Here is a 24,480-nt window from a genome sequence, read left to right on the forward strand (position 1 = left end):
GTACAACAGGAAAGATTGACTAATGTGATGTTTCATTTTAGGAAAATTAAGCAACTTTCTTTTTAAAATCCTGATTAACTGTGATCTTGCTATGAGAGATATTCTAAAAGCCCCTGGGAAAATGATTTTCATTGGAAATCTTATCATACATCCAGGTTCTCCAAAGTATGCTGTAAGTTAAGCCATTATGGCAAAGGAATTAACATTTTAGAGTATGTGATAGTCAGTTTTGGGTGTCAACTTGGATAGCCTATAGAACTCAATTATTCAATTAAACATACATCTTGGTGTTGCTGTGAAGGTTTTGGTAAATTAGATTAATATTTTAATTTGTTCAAATTTTTTACTGTCTTTTGATGCAACTAAAACAAAATTTTGGGGGGATATGCACCCTAACCCACTCATCCATTGATGTATCCTCAAGACTGGCTCATAGCAAGATCTCAGTAGGAAGAGTGAAAATAAATAAATTATCTCATTTAATCCTCATTTTAAAGACTCTATAATGTGAGTTCTATGGTCCCCATTTTACAAACTTCAGAGAAATTACATGATTTACGTCAAGTCACATAACTAGTAAGTGAGGGATCTGAGATTTAAACCCAAATACCCCATTTCCAAAATCCATTCTATTTCCTTTATATAATGTTGACTGATTTGTCTTTTTAGGAAACAGCATCTACAGTGTATCAAGCTCTTTATTAAGCACTGTGGAGAACACAAAAAGGAATCACAAACAATGTGACCAGATGTACAATTAGCTCTATCACTCAGCCATGTGCACACAGGTAGACAAAACAGTTGTTTTGGAGGGACTCCTGCACAGGAGACTACTGGGAGGAATTGGTGCTAAGGAAACTATACAGATGGGCCTTGAGAGGTGAGGTTGGAGCTAGGTTCAACTTAAATACAAGAGGAAAAACTGGGAAAGACACCTAACATTTGCATGTTATGAATGAAAGAGCATCAAAATTTAAGTCCCTTTGAAGTATGAGGAGTGTGGGTGGGTGGATAGATAGGAATGGACTATGGAGTATGGAATGGACTTGAAGACTGAACTTAACCCTGTGTGTCACTGTAGTAAGCATGCTAACTCATGCTTTGTGTGTTTGTTTCATTTTGACAGTGCAGGCTGTCATTTAAAGATTGTTAGCAAGTTTGATTTTTGAAGGTAAAGACCTTAATAGTCATCGTTGGAGTGAAAGAAATTTCTCATTGGTTAGTGTGTTATTCCAGTCCCCTAGGAAACAAATACCAAGATATAATTAAATTTACAAAAGTTTTATGAGGGACCACTTCCTAGGGGGGAAATGGAGAGGGATCTAGAAGAGACTGGTAGAAACATCTGAACATGATTCTGATCTGACCCCTGCTGAAGAATAAAGGGAGGGGAGATTGAGCAGAAGCATCCTAACACTGTCCTACAATCTAAGGAGTGTAAGCAAGGCCATCAGGAATTCTTAAGTGAAAGCCAACTATGGAGGAGTTCCTCGTCTTAGTCTTCCCATCATGCTCCGTAGTTGACTGGGTGTGGCCTATGGGAAGGGTGAGTCACTGGATCCTTGGCCAGTGGTGGGGCCTGGAGTTGGAGGTCTGTAAGTCAGTCTTCATTTACATACTTCAGCTAGACTGTGTCCTTTCAGAAGCTTCTTTTTCTTAAATAGGGATTTAGGCTGGAGCCTCCCTGAAAATTATTATTTACCTGAGAGAGAGATAGGTGATCTTTGGTATAATTTTTTTTTTAAAAAAAAGAAAATACATTTATATCACAATTAGACATGAAATCTTCTAACTGAATAGTTGAGTTTAAGTTTCCATTTAAATGCCTATAGCTAAAAATATATCACTTTTGTGTTAAAAGGAAGACAGGAACTGGCTTACAGCATGCTGTGGGATAGGATAGAAGGGTGAAAAGAAAAGAATTAACACTTATTAAGGGGTGTGCACTTATTAAAATAAATATTTTCATGTTCACCATTATTTTTATGTCCATATTAGCAATACAGAAACTGAGGTTTAGCAAACCTCAGTCAACTACAAGGTGAACAAGAGTTATATTCATGTCTCTGTTTCATACTGCTTTTTCTCCTATTCCACTTTTTTTTTTATAGCAGTTTTAGGTTCACAGCAAAATAGAGAAAGGTACAGAGATTTCCCCTAAACACCCTGTACCCACACATGCATACCCTCCCACACAATACACATCCCCCACTAGAGTGGGACATTTGTTACAACGATGAACCTACATTTTCACATCATAGTTACCCAAAGCCCAATGTTTATATTATGGTTCACTCTTGGTGTTATACATTCTGTGGATTTCAACAAATGTAGAATACCTTGTATCTATCATTATGGGATTGTAGGGAGAAATTTTCCTGCCCTAAAAATCCTCTTTACTCCATCTATTCATCTCCATTCTATACCCCTAGAAACCACTGATATATTTTACATTCACTTATTCTTTCTTAAATGCTTTTCCTTACTTTAGATAGATTTGAATTTCTGACCTATATTATTCTCCTTCTTTTTAAAAACATCTGTTAACATCTATTGCAAGGCAGGTCTACTGACAAAAAATTCTCTCTATTTTTGTCTGCTTGAGGAGCTCTTTATTTCTTCTTCACTTTTGAATAATAATTTTGCAAGGTACAGAATTCTAGGTTGGTAGTTTTTGGTTTTCTCCTCTTTAAATATTTCAATCCACTATGAACCTCACAAGAGTTTCTCAGTTGGCTTCCATGATTTCTGAAAAGAAGTCAGATGTAATTTTTATCTGTGTTCTCTATAGGTAAGCTGTTCTCACCCCCCACAAGTTCCCCACCCCCTGCTTCATTCAAATGTTTTTTCTTTATCTTAGATTTTATATTGTTTGAAAACAAGTGCCTAGGTATAATTTGCTTTGATATTTATCCTCCTGGGTGTTCTCAGAGCTCCCTAGGTTTGTCCTCTGTTGTCTGACCTTAAGTTGGAGAAATTCTCGGTCATTATTGTTTCAAATATTTCTTCTGTTCCTTGCTTTTCCTTCTGCTTCTTCTTTATGCCTATGTTACACCTTTTGTAGCTGTCCCATAGTTCATGGATATTCTGGTTTTTTTGTTTTTTGTTTTTGTTTGTGCTTTATTTTGTTTTTTTGTTTTTTCCCTTTGTTTTTAGTCTGTTTTCTCCTTGCTTTTCGGTGTTTGAGTGTCCTATTGATATATCCTCTAGCTGAGAAATTCTTTCCTCAGCTGTGAAACAGCCATGGGGTTACAGTTGTTATTGTTGTTTTTATCTCAAGCATTTCTTTTTGATTCTTTCTTGGAATATCCTTCTCTTTTTACATTCCCCGTCCATTCTCATATGTTGTTTACCTGTTAGTGCCCCTAACATGTTATTGTGGTTGTTTTCAATTCGTGGTCTGATAATTCCAGCACCCTTGCCATGTCTGATTCTTCTCTTGCTCTGTCTCTTCAAATTGTATTTTTAGACTTTGGTATGCCTTGTAATTTTTTTCCAGATAGCCAGGCATGATGTGCTGAGTAAAAGAACTGCTATAAATAGGCTTTAGCAATGTGGTCGTGAGATATGAGGGTCATGGAGATAGTCCTGTGATTAGGTCTCCATCTTTCAGTGACTCTGGACTATGAACCTCACAAAAGCTTCTCAACTGTTCATTTGTGTGTGTGTGTGTGTGTGTGTGTGTGTGTTGTTGTTGTTGTTGTTGTTGTTGTTGTTGTTTTCCCTCCTCAATGAGGTGAGCAGGATGGCTAGAGTAGACTAGAGTTGGGAACTTTTCTCCAAGTCATATTCTGATAATGCTCCAGCAGGTTAGGCTCTGGGTTAGTTTTGCTGATAGCAGGCTTTGTTAAGAACAGAGTGCTCTGGCATATTTCAAAATGGTGCCTTTTCCTTTACCTCTACCAAAAGCAGGAAGGGATTTTTTTCTTCTATTTTCTATGAGAATCAGCTTTTATTCCTGGAGGTAAATCTCACAAGATTGTAGGGTCGCCCTGGAGTTTTGAACTCTCAAGAGTGGTCTGCACTGAGCCTCTGTCAATTCATCAGTTATAATTTAGGTCTTCCCACTGTGCCACTGGCTCCTGAGGCAGTTTCTGCCAGGGTGTCCCTGCTCCATCAGCTCTGTGAACAGCCGTCTGACTCTCCAATCATAGGGGCAGCAGTTTGCCCTGTGTCTTCCCTCCTCTTACAGATCTAAGAACGGTTATTGATTTTTCATATTTTTTTTACCTTTTTGCTTCTTAAGGCAGAGCAGTGACTTCCCAACTTCCTTACATGTGGAACTGGAAACCAGAAGTCTCACGCTGCTTTTTGGCAGTGCTGAGGGGCATGTATGTCATTCAAGGAGGAGAGGAAAAGAAAGGAAGAGTAGAGTTCAGAAGACAAAATTTCACTTACTTCTTAATTTTCCCTCGGTCAGTGCTGCATCTCTTTAACTGGGAGGACAGTTTGTTTTGGGAGGTGGCACACAGTACCACAGGGGAACAAACAGAAGCTGGGTGAGGAAGCATATAAGAGTTGAGAGAATGAAGGGGCTGGTACATGAAGAAAGAGGCTATGTCCTCTTTCTCCCAGACTGGTAAAAATGAATTCCAAATTAAATTTAAAATTTAGTTTCTTGGCTATCATTCTTTCTATGTATCTTCTAGACTTGAGGTTCATTAATGACTCATCACACTGGTTAATATCAATACAACATGACCTTCCCATATGTCATTTATTCCTTGGACCAGTTCTCACTGCCTATGTGCCAGACCTGCTGTCCCAAGGCCGGAAAACACTGCGGGAAGGAGGCCAGATATGGTCCCTGTCCTCACAGAGCCTACTTTTAGTGATAGTGTCAAAGCTGCATTTGTCAAAATGCTATATTACGGTAGCCTGTATGCAATTTTTGAGAATCCCAGTCCTATTTTGAGCAATCCCATCCCTCACTCCTCCCACACACACACACACACACACACACACACACACACTCACATCCCTAAAAATTATCCTCCAGCTATCAGAATTGTTTTTCTCCCTGCATCTCATAGTAACCTTAAATACCATCCATAGCTGCCCATTAATTCCAGATGTAATATGACTCAGAAAGTTCTTTTTTTATGAGGCTAAGTCGGACATTCTAGTCTTATCTCTGGCCATCCCTCCCCTTAACACAACCTCCTTGTCCTCCAGCCACATAGAAGTGCTCCAGATTCACCCAAGTTTTCCCAATTTTTGTATGTACTGTCCCTTTTTCTGATGAAAAATGGATAAATGGATACTGACCTATTAGGGACCAATTCAGATGTCCCTTCATCTAAAAAATCTTCACTCTTTCCTCCAGGAAACCGGTCATCTCTACTCTGGAGTCATAAGGATTTATGTTTGCATGTGTTATGACAAATATACATTACACTGTAATCATCTACTTAACCACATTTTCTTCTTTGTTTCTCCATGAGACAGTGTCTTGTTTTTGAACCCTTCATCCTAGCAGAGTTCCATGCGACATGGTAGAGAGTGAATTAATGGTCAGTTGATTTGATTCCATTTGAATGAAGATTGTGGTCAAGAAGAATTGGTGTTAATGCTTTATGGTGGTCATTAATTCCCATTCAGAAATGTCATTTAATTAAGTAAGAGAGCTAGATTTTTTGTTATTTTTTTGGTGATTAAATACTTAAATGTATAGATTTACATCAGAATAAGTCACCTTATGAGAACTGTAATAAGTCTTTCTCAAAATTTTGTTAATTCTGATTGGGGGCAAAGACTGGGTTTTTTAAAATAAAATATGATGAGTGACAAGGGCTTAATATTTTAACATTTCAAATGCTATAATGTGATTTACCTCAAATCCAGGATTTGGGCAAAGGTTACTCCAAAGATATACGAAAATCCCCACACTCTTCTAAAATAACTGAATGTAGGCCACTCCTGAGGCTGTTTATTTTTACATGATATACAATGAAAACACTATAATTAAGAATGGGTAAACCCAGCTGTGCTTTGGGTTTATCAAATTTCTTAACGTTGTTTTTGACTATTTGGAGTCTGTGAAGAGTAAAGCCTAGTTTTCCAAGAATTTTCCCTCGATTTTTAAATCAGTGTTTATTTTAAAAGAAGTATAATCCATATGGTTTTGATTCCTCCACACTTAACTCATCCAAATGCAGTTTTGCAAGAACTATTTGAAGTCAAAAGCTTTTTGAAATTTTTATGAGCTTTTTTTGTCCTTTTTTTCCCCTTCAGAAGAGGAAGCAATACTTTGCCAAGTGTAAACAAAGCTAATCACCAAACAGTTTTATGTTCTAAAATAATGAAACTGGATTGGGTGCCGAATTTGACAAAATAGTTCACTTATCCCTAGTGAAATTGTTGTCTAAACTCATAGAGAGACCGCCTTCTCTAAAAGACGGCCAGACGACGCCAGCATTATACCATCCAGACTTTCAGATCTCACACAGTTCAGCAGCTAACCGAGTTGTTTCCCAGCCAGGTTTTACTTATAATATCTTTATTTTGTCATAAAAGCTACCAAAGTGCGATATTAAATATCATGACAACCGGAAGAGTTATTGATGGGGCCCATAAATGGCGAAGCAATGCTACATCTATGAGCGAGCACTTCTAGGGATTGTTAGACATGGGCAGAAAATCAAGGAAGAAAAAAAGACAGGATTCTGGATGCTTTCAAAGTTGCACCTAGAAGAGCTATCGGCAAACTACAGCTTGGAGATTAAAAACTGCCTGCCAACTGTTCTTGTAAATAAAGTTTTACTAGAACATACATACCTATATCCATTCATCTCTGTATTACCTACGGCTACTTTTTTGCCTTTATGACAAAGTTGAGTAGTTGTGACAGAACTTTACAGAGGCCAAAACCCAGAATATTTACTACCTGGACTTTTACAGAAAAAAAATTCCTGATTCCTGATTCAGATGATACATAGTTAATAACACTTACCTCCTCAGATCTGTAAATAATACAAAACTTCTCTGACTGTCATATTCCCACTCTAGATCAAAGATTGGAAGGATATAAAAAATAGAGGTCTTTAAAAAGGAAATACCAGAAAACAAACATATGTTATAAATATATGTTATTGTTCACATAACAGTATGTGTGTGTTCACATAACAGTATATATACACACACACAAACACAGACACACACATATACACACACACACACACACACACACATACATATGTTGAAAATATCCCACCTTATGGTATCTCTACAACCAAATATTTTGGGGATTGGAAAAATGTATACAATTCTCCCAGCATGAAGATATTCATGGTAATGATAGTAGAGATGTCTCTGGTGAGGTGATTATTTTTTCCTTCCAATTACTAATGTAAAAGAAAAATAAATAATAGTCATATTTCCTAAAACTTACTTTGTGCTAGGCACCTATACTGTATCCTTCTGCATTATTACATTTCATCTTCACAAAAGCACTCTCCTGGGTTATTTAAACTCTTGAGATCTCAATTTCTGCTTTTGTAAAATGTGGATAATAATAATATCTAACTCATAGGGCTACTTTGAGGATTAAAAAAATTAATATATATGTGGTTCTTAGAAGAAAGCCTATGCCATCTGTGAATCCCCAAAAGAAACTTCCAAAAGCCAGATTAATCAGCATAACTCAATTTATTAAGCCTACTGCTATAAAGGGAAATACCATTCTTAGGAGAGTCTCAGAACAGGGAAGTCAGGAGAAAAAATATATATATTATATCAAAAAATGTATATATACATATAACATCATGTATGTGTGTATATATGTTTACATATATATGTACACACCTATATGTGGCATGAAAATTTGGACCAATGATTTTATGAGGAGTCTTAAAAATCCATTGCCTGGTTGGGGATAGGGTAGTTTATGACATGGGTTGGTGGGCACAGTGAGGAAAGGGTCTGGGGAGAAGTATTGATGCATGAGCATTTAGCCTTGTTAAATAAGTTGTTCTGGCTAACTTATCTTCTAAGAAAAACTATTTCATGGCCCATGTAACTTTTGTTTTTGCCCATCCCAGTATTGTTTACCACAAAAGCAGAAAAGTGTGTTGGTTTAGTTTTCACATCACATGTAGTAATTGTTAATTATGTATCAGCAATTTTCATTATGTTTTTTTTTATTATTTTAAAAATGAGGTAGTTGAGACTTAGGAAAGTTAAACAATTGCCCAAGGTCACACAATCCAGACATCATTATTGCCCACATACAATTCAATTCCTTGCAGTTGAAAGACTGAGGTCCCTTGTGGGCTGTCCTCTGAGAACCATTCTTAGCTAAAGGTTACTCTTAGCTCCCAACCACAAGACCTTCTCACAGAATGGCAGCTTACTTCTCTAAAGCCATCAGCAGAATCTTGCTCCTGTCTGCTAAAACAGGAGTATTATATAACATGATGTAATCAAAAGGGTAACTGTCTCAACACCTTTGCTATGGCATAACTTAATCTAGGGTGTAGCTTTACCATAGTCTATTGGCTAGAAGCAAGTCATGGGTTCTACCTGTGCATATGGGATTATACAAAGGCATAACTCACTGAACATTTCAACTTAGGCATGTCAGTCACCTCTGCTTTGGATGACATAGTCTTACTCTTCCTGACTCCCAGGGGTCTGGGCTGTGATTATCCCACTGGTGCTTGTCATCAGCTTTATACCACATCTTTTCCTACTTCTGATACCTCAGACACCATAGGGTCTGTTAAGACATGTGGCCAAGGCATTGTGCTGTTGGCTTGACAGCCTGGACATACTACCAAGCCCTTTTTTCTCCAAATTCTTCTTTTCTGAATTTCCATATCAGCAGGCAAATGGGCCAGAACAGAATTCTCTGATATAGATGTGTTGTCACCATAACCCTAAGGGACTTATCAGAAGATACAAGATACAGTAATTTCTTTTATTTTTGAGTTACTGTCCAAGCACAGCCATGACCACTAACCTCCTAAAACTATACTGAAGTGACAGGTCTAAGAATCTTCATAGAATTGATCTCCTGCTGTCTGAAGTACATATTATCTTAACCAAGATTTCTAATATGTTCACCCTTTCTTGCCTCTGGAAGCAGCATGCTGTTGTCAATAGAATGCATCCATGTGATGATCTGTGGAGTGCTCAGCGATCCAGAGCTCTTTAAGCTCTATTTTGTCAATGGGAAGGAGTGCAGTTAATATAGCTCTGATTCAAAACTCTAAATGAATACTGTTGCACATGAATGCAAGCTGTTTCTGATCCTCTTTTCTTATTGAAATACAAAAGAATGCTTTTGCTAAGTCAATGGCTCCATTCCATGGAGCCTTATTAATTTGCTGTAGCTGCAACTGTGATCTGTACTCATTGCTTCAGCTTGCAGTAGCCATTATCTGGGATCCATCTTGTTTCTTTCAGGGCCAGATTGGTGAATGAAACAAAAGTATGGCAGGGATCACCTTTCTAGTTTTTTATGGATCACACTGATTTTTCCTGTGCTCTCCTCACTCCTCAATGTAATGTAATTTTAAACTTGCTATATTGGCCACACAGAGTTAGTTTCAGTGGTTTCCACTGGGGATTTTCCACTGTGATAGTTGTTACCCCATCAGCCAAGGATCCAGCGTGGAGTTGCTTTAACTGCCAACTCTATCAATTTCAGCCACATACTCAGGATCTGGAGAAATGATCTGCAGATCATGTGTGGATTCACAAATCCAATGGTCCCACCGGGAGCCTGACTTTAGTCAGTTCTCCATTCATTTTCTGGCTTCCATAAACTCCAGTTCCAATAAAAGGATCATGGGAATTCTCTGGATCTCTAGCTCTTAAAGTCAGCTCAGACCCTGTGTCTCACACTTCTTGAGTTTTATTTTGTCAGTGTACCATCACTTTAGTAAGTGGACATGAGTCCCTTTGGGAAAGGACTGAGAGAATTATTACATTATTTACTTGCTGTAGTGTTGCAGAATCCTTTATGCTAGAGAACTAGCTAATTTTTTAGTCAGTGGGTTCCAGATCTGAAAACCAGTTCAGCAACTGTGAAAGGAATTGTGGCTTTGTATCTGGAAGACTGCCTTCAGTCTCCTATCCCTCCATTCTTGATTATTTCTGGTTGTAGATGTTAATCAGCCATCTTCTTGGCTGCCTGTCTGTTCTGCCCTTAGAGACACCGTGTTCTATTAACCAGCTCCATAACTCCCTGGAGGTCACACCCCTTCACTGCCCCCTTGACCTCGCTAGACTTAATGGTAATTTTGGTCCCCTGGCTTCTGGTGGTTAAAAGCTGCCACCTGGCCTCTATTTCTTTTAAGTCCCATTGTCCTCAAGGATATTAACAAGCCCAGCTCTGATCAGCAGGGAAGGACCAATACCAAATGCGTAAGTGAAGCTTGTGCCACAATCACTGATGCATTCCTAATAGTCTTGGCACATGGTGTATTCTGGGACTTCCCATAAAATACAATTCTCTGATGGGTCTTCTGGCTTCAGATATTGGTTCCAGTGGGTCCACCTCCCTCAGCTGCATTATTACTTCCATAGAGTAGATCTCTGCTAGGCAAAATCAAGCAATCCCACTTTGCTCAGCATTGGCCATCACTTTCCATGTTCTGGTTACCTTAGCAAAAATTTTGCCACATCCTCAGGGACCCTGGGCAAGGTTTTCAAACCCTTGTCCTTCGAGAGTACCTCCAAGTTGATGAATTCTTGCACTCTTTATCAAGCACCCTCAAATCCAGAATGGCCTTGATGGCTTTATTTATGAATTCTACTAAACATTTGTGGAAGACGTAATAGATACTAATTCTATATAGAGATGATTTTGCTAGACAATTGAAAAGGAGGGAATACTTCATAACACATTCTGTGTTGCCAGCATTACCATGATTAGATAATTCTAAAATTCGTATAGAAATGAAAAGAGATTAAAAAGGAGTTTAAAAACCTTTTGTAAAAGAGTAACAGGCCAGGAAAATTTATACTATTTGATGTCAAGGCATCATAAATCTACAGCCATCAAGACAGTGTGGGGTTTGCCTAAATGTAAACAAATAGATAATTATGATAGAATCCAGAAATTAGTGGACAGTGACGATCTTCTTTTTTTTTTCTTCCCAAAAAAATGGTGCTGGAACAATGCATATCCATATGTAAGAAAGAATATTGTCCTTACCTTGCAATTTATGCAAAAACCAACACAAAATGGATCGTGAACTGAAGTGTAAAATCTTAAACCATGTAAGTTCTCTTAGGCAAAATTTTTTCAGATGCAATGTGAAAATTATGATCAATTTTTAAAAATTATAAATTGGATTTTACTAAATAAAAAAATAATAGGTAAGCCTGTGCTCTGTAAAGTCACAGAGGAGAGAGGAGACTTTCCTCTGCAGAGAGAACACCAACATGCCTGAGGAACTTATCTCTTAAGAGATTGAAAAGATAAGCCATAGACTGGGTAAACATACTTTCAAATCACAGATCTGATAAAAACTTATATCCATAATATATAGAGAACTCTCAAAATTCAATTACTAGGAAACAAACACAATAAAGGAAAAAGAAAAAGATTTGAACAGATTCTTCCCTAAAAAAGATGTATGGTAGACAAATAAGAAGAGGAAGATAGTAATTGTCAAAGTGATAAAAATAATAATATTTAGAAAGTAAGACCTATAAGGAAATTCTTATTGAGCTAGAATCATCTAATTTAGCAGTTCGAATTGGCTCCTCTTTCTAACCCAGAATTAATCACACTGTGGGATTATGTTAGATTAATATAGGTGAGCTCTTTCTGCTACCATCTTTAGTTGTCTTTATTCACAGTTTTATGATTGTGAGAGCAAAACGCAAAGTCAGGAATTATTTGGTTTAGCTAAGCACAGAGATTGATTTAATATTTGCTCTGGGAAGATATAAATTTTCTCTGCTGTTATAGCAGTTTGTTTATAATGTTTCTTAGTTGTAAAACTGCAGAGGCCATTCCCATGGTAGTGATGGAGGGGGTAGGTGGAGAGGAGTGCCTCTTGAATAACAAATTAGAGGGAGAGTCAAGAAATTATGTTGAGCTGTTAACCTCAAATGGAAATGGTTTGATTATACATTGGAACCACTTCTCTTGGAAGTATCAAGCAGCCCAGGGCTTAAAGGGAAGTAGCCAAAGGCCAGATCCAGAGAGAAATCTGGGATTGAGTTCCAGAAAAGACTGAAAACCCCATCAGTAGAAGCAAAAGGGCCAACTGGCATCCAACTGAGTTGAAGTCTAATACCTTGATTAGGCACTTAATTCTACAAAGGAAAAGCCTGCTGTATGTTTGGCATTAGCAGACAGGGAAATGCAGTTGTGAACAGAAAAGACATGGCCTGATAACTCAGTTTACAATCTGTAGTCAGCATTTGGGGATGTGAGAATAAGGCTCCCATCCTGGTTCTTACTGCAAATTGGCCCAAGCTGCTAATCTTAAATTCATAGACGACAGTATTAATATTAGGGCACATCATACATATTGAAACTAACCCCGCAGGTGATCTAAATACATTGAAGGATCATCTAGGTCTCTAGAAACTTTGTGTCCAGTTAATAAGGCCTAATTTTCTCTCAAAGCTTTTCTCCTGGACAAAGACTTAATCCCAGACCTTAGTCACCTTGGTACTATCCCACCCACAAACTCTTTATGTGTCTTCTAATTGGCTTCCACTCCAAAACATTTTAAATAAAGTATGTGTGCTATAAATTTCAAATTGTGAAGCTTCTCATATATATCTTCAGATAGGAAAATTAAAAAGTGAAAAGATATTTAGATGTATCCATGACTTCAAAGAGTTTTCTTCTTGTTTCCTTTCACTTTATGCAACAATTTAGAAATGCCTTTAATTCATTTGGTTGATCTTATTGTTGTTTAATTATCTTATTTATATTACCAAATGGACCTTGGGATTCTAACATACATTTATTTTAACATATTTCTAGTAAATGATTTCCTGTTCTAATCCATTTTTAAATAACTTCTCTAGCATTTGATATATTTCGGTAGGACATTAAAAGCAAAGATTCATTTTTGCCAAATATTTTTTATTAGTAAGTATAATATTGTAGAGCTGTGTGTTATACTGATAATAATAATAATTCACTGAGCACTTACTGTGTGCAAAGTAGTATGTTAGTCTTTACATAATTTAATTTGATCTTTAAAACAACCCCATAATGAAAGTATTACTGATAATTTGAGCAGATTAAGAAGTTAAAATTCAAAGAGTTAAGTAAACTATACTAAACTCTGCAGTCAGTATGATTCCAGAAGTCCTTAATCTTAACCTCTGCTCTGTATCACCTCACCACATTTAAAATTCCTTTGTTCTAAAGAAGAAGCTAACATTCCAAACAGATGTTAATGTTATTATTTTTTTTTTGCTATTTCCACTTATGGTTTGATCTAAGTCTTGGGTCATTCCCAACTTTGGTCGCATGCAAAATTGGCTGAGGAATAACATGCATAAAGGGAAGAGATTGTGAAGAAATTTCTACTGACTTTATTGTGTGCCTCAGGACTTAAACAGAAGACGTTTATTTCACTTTCCAGGAGGACAAGTTCACTATGAATAGTCTTTCATTGCAGAGTGTTCTAAGGCAACAATGAAACTAGAAGGACCAATATAATTGCACATGTGCCCAACTAAGGCACATTAGTCATGTTTTATTTTAGAAGAAGAGCCAGGTTTGGGATGGGTGAGAAAAACAAGAGGAATGGTTGTACCCATAATTTGTTCTATGTTGAGATATGTAAAAGGTGCAAAGTTAAACTCATAAAACAAAATGAAATGAATGTGTCTTCATCCAAGGGGCATGTCTTCTGGTTTTTGCATTTTTCATGTCCAGCCATATATAATAGTCGCCTACTTAGTACAAAATTGATTGCTTACTTTTATTTTGGACCATCAGTTTTTATATAGCTTCCTTGCTTGTTTGTTTTGTTTTGTTTTGTGTAAAATTGAGTGAATGCCATCTAGTGCATATTTCAGGACATAGATCCAGTTTATATTTTTGGTGTTTAAATTTCAGAGTATTTAGCCTAATGCTTGGTATATAATACTAAAGAACTGAACAATGACGTGATTATAAAAATAAACTTATTTCATGATTTGGAACCATTGTGTGTTTGGTTAAGAATATCAAATTGTTAGGAAGCGAGTCAGGCTCCTAAAATAGCATCATGCACACAGAAGTATTTTTGAGTATTCCTTTGAAAAGAAAAAAAAAATGCTTAAAATCACTTTTTTGAGTCTATAATAAATACATTTTGGTTAAATATGATTTAAAATGTTATGATGTGGTCATTTGAGATTTGTACTTTGAGATGGTATGTATAGTTACAGCTTTAAAAAAAGGTAAGTTTTTTATCATGTTCTGTATTTTCTGATTGGAATGCTTGCTCTGGTAACGATTGAATGAACAATTTATTTCATTCAGCACAAAATTATTTATCATCAAGGAGAAGCAGGAAGCTAGCTAGTAATATGAATGAGAAAACTTTCTTAATTAGGCAGGAGACTAGCTTTCATGAAGATCAACATCCTCACATCCTGGCAAATTAATCTCTCTTAGCAGGAACTAGAAGGAGACTGGAAAGAGGATACTGCCTTTATGTTTCACAAAGAGCAGTGTTATTTTTGTGATAGTGGGGATGGAAGGAGGAAGAGTGAGAAAAGAAAACCTAATTTTGCCTTTTGATTAGCCGAGTGGGAGCTTCTTGCAGTAAGGTGCCAAATAGTATGTTTCTTTTATTTCTCATAATTCAAAACTTTGCAGAAGTTAGGTGTGTACCTGTGTGTTTGTGTATGTGTAGAACATTTTCTCGTTGTGGCTGTTAGATTTTTCTCACTAGAAAGATGAACAAAAAAGCAAATATTTTATGTAAAAACAATATAATAAAGAAGAAAAGAAATATAATGGTGTCGGTTTTATTTCAAGAAGATATAAAGAAGGATGGGATATTTTTGACAAACCAGGGGACAAAAATAGAAGGATATTAAATTATAAGTACAGGAAGGGTGATAAAAGTAAATTGTGAAAAGGAGTTTATTACGAAACAATTATTTGGTGATTTTCTTTATTCTCATACTTTTTGGAGTTGCTTTGTGTTATAACACAAGTTTTTGCTATTTGAATAAATTGTTGAAATGACTCTATATTAGTGAGTCTTTTGGGCAGCCATGGAGGTCTGTTGTTCAGATTTCCTTTCAAAAGAAAACCTGTTGAGGCACCTGGGTGACTCAGTCAGTTAAGCATCTGCCTTTGGCTCAGGTCATGATCCCAGTGTCCTGGAATGGAGCCCCAAGTTAGGGCCCCTGCTCATTGGGGAGTGTACTTCTCCCTCTCCTTCTGCCCCTCTCCCCAACTTGTGCTCTCTCCCTCTTTCAAATAAATAAAATCTGAAAAAAGTAAAAAAAAAAAATAAAAAATTTTAAAAAAGAAATAAAGAAAGAAAAGAAAAGAAAATCTATCAAGGGGAGCCTGGTGGCTTAACTGGTTGAGTGACCAACTTGATTTCAGCTCAGGTCATGACCTCAGGGTTGTGGGATGGAGCCCGCATTGGGCTTCGTGCTCAGCACAGAGTCTGCTTAAGATTCCCTCTCCCTCTCTCCCTCTGCCCCTTCCCCTGCTCTCTCTCTCTCTCTGTTTCTCTCTTGCTCTGTGTCTCTCAAATGAGTAAGTAAATCTTAAGAAAGGAAGGAAGAGGGGGAGGGAGGGAGGGAGGGAAGGGGACAGGGAGAAAGACAAATAAATAAAGGTGAGAGAAAGAGGGAGGAAAGGAGGAAAGAAAGAAGGGAAAGAGAGAGAGAGAAAGAAAAGCAAGAGAGAGAGAGAGAGTGAGGGAGGGGGAGGAAGGGAGAGAGAGAAAGAGAAAGAAGGAAAGAAAAATAAGAAAGAAAGAGGAAGGAAGGAAGAAAGAAGGAGGGAGAGAGAGAAGGAAACAAGCAAGCAAGCAAGAAAACCTGTCAAAAGGAACAGGTGGATGACAGTCTCCAGGTGTAGGTGCCTTCAAGCTAGGCCTCAACTTTGAGCCAAGGCCCCATGCTTTTTGGACATTGCTCAGCCATCAAATATGGATGGCAGCGGTACAAGAGGGTCTCAGTTCTGAGGCAGCACAGGACTCCTCAAAGAGCAGTCTTTCCTCTTTCCAAAGGAGTTCCCATGATCTTGGCTGAGATTTTCTCAGAGCTGCATCTCTGTGTGAGGCTCATCCTACACAGTCTTTTAGCATTGCTTCTCTTCTCTCACATGAGCCGACCATCACCACAGTTTCCTTGGGTGTTCCTGTCTCTCTTGAGTTTTTGTGTTTCACAGGTATTTTTCCCAATACACTTTTTGCACTTTTAATTCAATCTTGGCTTCTGCTTTCCAGAAGAACTAACTAACACAATCGACACTGGAAGTGGTCTGTGATATCAGTGAATAAGATGAGGTTTTGCAACTGGATTATTTGCCACCTACCAGAAAATAATCTCTTCTCTTCTCTGGATCATAGATAGTTTCTGGCATAAAACTGCAGTCCAATGGATAAAAATTTCATCAGTGATGACTTTGAAGAATGTCTTGGTAAATGTGCATGCTCCAGCAAGGACAATATTCAGGCATTAGAGAAACGTGGAGCAAAGAAAATAGATTTGGCTGATTATTAGCAAATTGTATTGTAGATCACAAGAGAGATAATGAGGAACTGAATGTGGTTAAAAAATAGCTCAAACGTAAGTATGAAAGTTAGATGACATCTTGGGTAGCTTAGAAAGAGTTCCTTATATTTTGCAAAGGGAGAATGGAGAGAAAACTTAGGATCTGATATTTAGGGCCACTGACCTGCAAAGATGACTGGATACCAGTTAAAAAGTGTTCTTATGCCAAGGTGAGAGCCCTACTTAGGAAAAGTTGGGGCATAAAAATTAGAATGGGAATATCTGAATGAATTTCCCTAAAGATCTATAATCTGGAAGCCTGCAGAGTTGGCCCACCATTCTCCTCTAAGAGCTCACCATTTTTCCATGCAGGAGGTACTTGAGGGGCTGCTGCCACATAAGGTTGAAAGTACATCCCTCAGAAGTTGGCCCAACCTTCTCTCCTAGCTTCTAAACTGAAAAGCATAGTTAAAGTCCAACATAATCCAGCCATGGGATGTAAATATACTAGGATTGCTAAATAAGAAAAGACCCCATGAATCGTCAAGAACCAGCTGTCATGTAGTATCAGGAGTCTTAAGAATATCTGTGGGATTAGATTTTCAGAGTATTTGATCAAAAGGGGGATACTGATGATTGGAAAAGCAAGAGTTTATTGACTAGGGAGCATTCTTTTGAAACATGGGATTTAATGCCTTGGAAAAGACCCCAAGGATTAGGGGAAATTTGCTGCTAAAATGAGCCTTGGAATCCTTAAAAACAGTCTTGGTAAAGTTGAAATTCCCAAATTGCCATGGAAGATGGTAGAGGCATAAGAGAAGAAAAAGACTCTGGAAAGTATGTTAGAATGGGATATTATGTCATGCCAAGAAATGAGAATAATATTTTCCATGAGGGAGTCCATAAGATACATAATTCATCAAGACTATGGGTAATATGCTGGTGAGACATCACAATCACTAATTTACTCAGTCATGACTCTTTTCCAAAGATCAGGGATGACAGTAGGAAAAAAGATGGTAGAAAGACATAGCTCAGCTTGTTTATGGCAATGGAAATGATGGAGAGCTTGAAGAAACTGAGCCCAGACAGTAGTGTTTAGCCGTTGGAAATCAGGAGATTGCAACGATCATAAGGACTCACGAGGTTGGAGGGGCAATGAAGAGGGATTCACTTGCAGAAAGTCTTCTATACTATCAGAAAAGGAGATTAGAAACAGTTTTGCATTCACACTGAGCCCTCAACAATATATATTTACATCTTTTTCTCTTGCCTGTATTAATTCTCCTGCCCTGTCATAATATAGTCCAAAGAGATCAAAATCATCAGGACATCTCACAGAACATAACACTGTCCCATTACACTCAAATTGATCAAGGCGGGTTAAGAAAGAAGTGGCTAACAAGCTCAAAGTCTTAGTAATATATACAGGCTCCAAAGTGAGAAAAAAACCTACAAAATGTTAGGGACCTGCTACTTCTATTAAGATCTTAGGTGCCATGTGTCCATAAAGTACTGGGTTATCCTTTTCAAAGTAAAAGACAAATTGATGTATTTTGTATCTCTCCCACAAAGATGGAAGCACAAAAGTTCATAGGCCTCATTAAGCTCGGTTGACAGTTCATTCCACATCTAAAACCAGTCTGGCTCATATACTGAGTAACACAGAAAACTACTAGGTTTGCTGTGGGGTTTGAAATTGGAAAAGGCTCTGTAGCAGGTCTAGACTCCAGTGCAAGCATCCCTGTGACTTGGACTGTGTAATCCAGCAGACCTTCTATGGCTGAAGAGATCAGTTGTAGAAAAGACACAGTTTGAAGTATACACCGAGAGCCAGGGAGAGAATCAAAACATTGTCTTCTGAGATTTGGGATCAAAGCCATACTGTTTATACTAGAGAATTATAAACCATTTAAGAAACAACTCTTGGAAAGCTCTTGGGCACTTGTCAAAATGGAATGTTGGACCATCAAATCAAAGAAGTGATCACTGGTCCTGAGCTTCCCAGTTGGGCTCAGTAGGTCCATCATAAAATGGAAGTGACACATCTTAGATCTGGCAGAGCAGGGCCAGAGAGTGTGAGTAAACTGCATGCATAAGAAATCTGGGCTCTCCTGTCGTCCCCTGTGGTTGAACTAGTTTCTCTCCCTCAGTATGCTTCTCGGGTCATGGACAGGAGTCCCATAGGAGCAGCTGAAAAAAAAGTCTGAACTTGATTTATGGATATTTCAGCTTGGTATAGAGTTATATGTTGAAACAAGATGATGGCTGCACTACCCTCATATCAGAAATTGCCTTAGAGGAAGTTTTTCCGGTAAGCAGCACTTCAAATAGTACACTTGGTCATCCACTGGGTGCGGAATGGGAAGAGGCCTAAAATAAGGAGATACACAGATTTATTGGAAGGTGCCAAATAGCCTGGCCAACCATCAGTGATTTGGATATAAAAGGATTAGGAAATCAGGCAAAATGAAATTGGATATAGAAAGATGCTGATGGATACATGAGAGTGAGCAAAAGTATAAAATTTATTTTATCACATTGATTCTATTAGAAAACATTCATCACAAAAGAGGCACTGAACAACCAAGTTTTTGTTTTGGGGGGATTTTTATTTATTTGTTTTCTTTTTAAATGTCTTAATTTATATTAGCCAGTCTTCATCTTTGGCCACTCTAAAATAGGCACAGTGGGCACATTATAGAGTAGCCATAGTGGCCGACATGGATGTCAAGGCTGGGCCCCACAGCATAGATTCCTTCATACCAAGACCATCCTAACTATTGCCACCACTAAATATATGGACTTCCATTGAGCCCTTGCATAGCATTGTTCCTGAGAAGACCAACAGACCACGTGACTAGATTGGGCCCTTTCTTTTCTGGAAGAGGCAGTGGTTTGTTACTCTTGGAATAGGCATCCATTCTCTGGGTTTGCCTCTCCTAACTTCAGATCATCAGTCAGTACCAGCAGCAGGAAGCTTAAAAAGTATCTGATTTAGGGGGCACCCTAGTGGTTCAGTTGGTTAAGCATCTGCCTTCTGCTCAAGTCATGATCCTAGGGTCCTGGGATCGAGCCCCACATCGTGCTCCCAGCTCAGCATGAAGCCTGTTTCTCCCTCTCCCACTCCCCTGTTTGTGTTCCTTCTCTCACTGTGTGTCTCTCTGCCAAATAAATAAATAAAATCTTTTAAAAAATGTGATCTACAGACTTGGAGTTATGCTCAAAATAATGTAGTGAAAGACAGTTCACAGTAAAAGGGGTAGAGGCGTAGGCCATGAAAATGGGATGCACTGGTTGTATCACATACCATGCCATCTAGAAATGGCCAGTCTGACTGATAGAAGAACACTGGAATGTCCTACTGAAGGATGAAGCCAAAATATCATCTGGGAGGCAATGCTCTACAAAGACTGTGTAGGCTGGCGACGACCACGGCCATGGACAAAGCATATTCCATGCTTCAGTTTCTACTCTCCACTGTGAAAATAGTATGCCCCAGAGAGCGGTTGCTTCCTCAGTCTAGATCCAGAATGAGAAGACATATGGAGCAAAATTCAGTTGAGCTCAGTTGGCCACAGCAGCGCTGGAGCCGGCCTTAGTCCTCCTACTATATAAACAAAAACTAAATGGTTATGTCATAAGCCACTGATAATTTATAGTTGACTAATATTATATCAAGAGTTGACTAATATTAACCTTTGACTAAGGTTTAAGTCAAAGGTATTGTATAAATTTGCCTATTTTTTTTTCCTTTTTAGCGCCAGAGAAAGAAATTAGTAAAAACAAAAATGAAACAAAACAAACAAACAAACAAAAAACCCAAACACTCAGGTTTGCTATACATGGCAATACAGAGTATTAATCATAAAAATCATGAATGATGGGCACTTCAGATTTTGACCACTTTTTATGGTTTTGTCCAGACAGACTGCATTGCTGTCCAACTTGAAAAGTATTTCATAAAGACTGTTCTAAGACGTTTATCTATTTAAAACATAATTTCTCTTAAAAAAAACCTTAAAATATGTGATAAGGGCCTTTGGACAATCAATAACGCATTTCAAAAGTTATTATTTTGCAGCCTTGGGAATTTTCTTTTTCATTATAAACCTCTTCAAAATGCACTTTCATGAAATAAAATGCTCATTCAAAATCAATAATAGTAAACAAGTTTTTATTCATTTAATATTTTAAAATGCTAAAAAAACTGACCAATTATAATCTTAGAAAGATAAGGGCAGTAAGTCAAGAAATAAGTAATAAATACATATTTATAGAGTAAGCCAGAACATACTAGGTAGCATAGAATTTTATAGTATTTCAACTTTCTTAGTAAAATATATTTTGATAATCATGACGATGCGACTCATTACCTGTATCTGAAGTTTATGTTGATAGCAATATTATTTATTCCTTTAATCACTAAATTTTAAAAAATCCATAAAATACCACTGAGTAATCTGAATAAAATATTTCTTTCCAGTAGGAATGAGGAAACTTCTGAACAGAGTTGTTTTTTCCATTGCTTTCATCAGATTAAAGCTGCTTCCGTGTCTCCTGCCCCATACTCTTTCAAGATCTTGTGACCCAGTTTAGGGCAAAACTTAACATGTCTCTGTAGTATTTAACTGGGCAGAAATGATCAAGCAGAAACTTCTGCGTAATGTTCTCAAGGCCCTTGGAGTTTAAAGCTCAAAATCTGCCCCAGCAGCTTCAACTTCAGCTCACGTAGATTTCCCGTGGCCACTGCTTCTGAGGAATTCTTTTTGGTCCTTATTTTCCTTCCTCTTTATCTCTCCATGAAGTCTTCTCCCTGTTATACACACACCGAGGGGGCCAATCTAGTCCTCGTTTGCCAGGAACTTTCCTGGTTTTAGAGCTAAAGCTCCTATATCCCCAGAAATCCCTGCACCATGCACGTATTAGGACAGCTGGTCACCCTAATCTAAGCTAGCTACGATCTTGTTCTTTCTACTACCCAACTCACTTTTTTTTTTTTTTAAGATTTTATTTATTTGTTGGACAGAGAGAGAGAGAGATCACAAGTAGGCAGAGGTAGGCAGAGAGAGAGAGAGAGGAGGAAGCAGGCTCCCTGCTGAGCAGAGAGCCCGATGTGGGGCTCGATCCCAGGACCCTGAGATTTATGACCTGAGCCGAAGGCAGAGGCTTTAACCCACTGAGCCTCCCAGATGCCCCCCACCCCGACTCACTTTCAATAGAAGAACCTACAGTGGTGTAAGAGGAAAAGGAAAAGGAAAGGGGGAAAGAAGAGAAGAGTGGAGGGAGGGAGGAAGGAAGGAAGAAAGAGGATTTGAGAATGAGAAATAGTAGAGAAGATTACAAAGGAATTAGGAAGGGCAGGAAGCAGTGGAGGTGAAACTGCACTCCTGCATAGCTAGCTCTTCTCAATCCCTCATTTCTATTCTCTACCCTCCTCAACCCTCCCTGACCTCCTCCAACCCCTTCTGGAGTCAGAATGCTGGATTCAAATTCTGTCTCTACACACTGAATGTTGTGTGCAAAGACTTAGCCTCTTGGTTCTCATAAACTCTGAGTGAAAGTACTGCTTTGTCTCTGAGTAGCTGCTAAATGAATTCATACGTGTGAAGTTGAATAATTAACGACACTATTTTCGCTCTCTAACTCAGAGTCCATGACCAAGGGTAGTTAGAAGACTTGGTATGCCATGCCCAGGTCAGATGGGCTGGCCAAGTTTCCTCATCAGTGTAGCACTTTTCAGTGAGTAATGGATTCTGGGTTCTAAGCAACTTACAGAAAAACTCTTGGAAAAGAACCTGTTCATAAGCATGAGATTGCCTGTAGGTCAGATAAAATTTATATTGCATTTGTCATTCGCATGCTTTGTTGCTGGAGTTGATTGTATCTGAGAGCAAAAATCTGGCATGAGCCATTTGCTCATACATTTTTAATTTATGGACTCAAGAGTTTGGAATAACATTCAAAGTCACAGATGCTTATCTGAACCAAACCCAAAATATTTTGAGGTTTTCATATCAGTTATAACCATCAGAGAACTATAGCTGGAGAAGGGGGGGAACCTTTGACTAGGGGGAAAAAAAACCTGATTTATTTTTAATGTTCTATTTTGGGGAAAACTACCTTTAAATTTACAAACTACATCACACGTATAGATAGATTCAAACATATTTTTGTCTCAACAAAACTTAGATTAAAAATATGAACCCAGAATAGTGAATAGTCTCCTAAGAGGCATACACCTAATTATTTCAGGATGTTATGATCTACAAAAAGAGGAACTATTTTTAGGTTTCAAGGAGGAAACCCCAGGGTGCTTGGAATAGAACTTGGGTTACCGGAAATGAAGAGAGCTTTTGGGGGTGCTCGGATGAGTAGTTTAGAACCCAAAACTAGCTGATTAAGGTAGATAGATACACATTGTAACAAACAGGGATTGAAATTAGTGGAGGTCCAGTCCATAAAACTAGATCAATTTTACCAGGAAAGGTAGGTACAACTACAGAATGACTCCAAAGAATGGAGCTCAATAAAATAGTCTGAAGATTGATCTGGAGGTCCTGTGGGTTTTGGGGCAAGAAAACTTACAAGCTGCATCTCCAATATACTTGAGGGTTAGAAATCATGAACTGAACCTTTCATATGCTAAAATACCACAGCAGTTTTTCACTTTGTCCTCAGCAAATGCACACTCTAGATTTAAATGCAGATACGGCCGCTAAAGTTGGCATGACCTTAGGATGAAAAACAAATAAACATGAAAACCTGACTAATATATTAGGAAAGATAGGGCTGTCTGTTCTCTATTTAACATGGGAGTTTGAGAAGAAAGAAACCAAAGACTGAGTAAGAAATAATGAAATCTGCATCTGTGGCCAAATTAAGCCAAAATGGGTGGGGTGGGGGAGTTGATTTAATGAATTCTTTATTGTTTAGTTCATTGAAAAAAAATAAGATTCCATCACAATAGTTTCATGTGTAGGCAGGATTTTTGATCAACTGATGAATGTTTTAATTCCTACTTGGTTGTTTTCAGTGTGGACATAGCTCTAGTTTGTATTTTTCACTAACCGCTTAAAATCAGACTTTTCTGTACCTGCCTGACACACTCACTCCCCCTGCCCCCACGGCTCCTCCATTCTACCTCCATTCACTCTGTTTTACAATGACTTTGAACATGCTATTTTTTTCTTCTGCTTTGAGTACCCTTACCCCTTCTTAGCCTGATTACTCCTAGTTATGCTTTAAGTTCCAATTTAAATATCCCCTAACTGCAAAGACATCTTTCCTTGGACCACCTCAAGAGTTTCATCATAATCCTTCAGCATCTTTTATGTAGGTCCTTTGTCAGTAGACAATGGTGTGAAAGGTATCTGCTGTACAAGCTTTCTGAGTCCTTCTACCACTGCAATAAATGATGTAGGTGTTTGTCTCCTCCAGTTGATGGGGAGCCTCTCCAAAGCCATGAATTTTTATGCTTCTCCATATTTCCATCTCTTAGTACAGGATCTGACATATAAGAGACCAAAGATGAACAGAAAATTGGTTTCAGCTCTCATATCAGTTCTATTTAACTGGTGTGGCTGTTGGGAAGCACTTGATGAAGATTCTTACTTTGAGTCTGTTTTGAGAAGAAAATGGTCCATGATCAATTGGTGATGTTTGCCTAGGGAGTAGGAAACCGGGAGTGGGAGTCCACGTGGCACCTTTGCTCCTTTCTCCTTTATCATAGGCATATTTGTGTGTTCAGAGAACAAATACAAGAACAAATCTTATAGTAATGTCACTTGAAACTTATCCAGCAACTTTAGATAAAGTATTCTT

The sequence above is a fragment of the Mustela erminea genome, chromosome 6 (assembly GCF_009829155.1).
Source record: "Mustela erminea isolate mMusErm1 chromosome 6, mMusErm1.Pri, whole genome shotgun sequence".
NCBI classification, from domain to species: domain Eukaryota; kingdom Metazoa; phylum Chordata; class Mammalia; order Carnivora; family Mustelidae; genus Mustela; species Mustela erminea.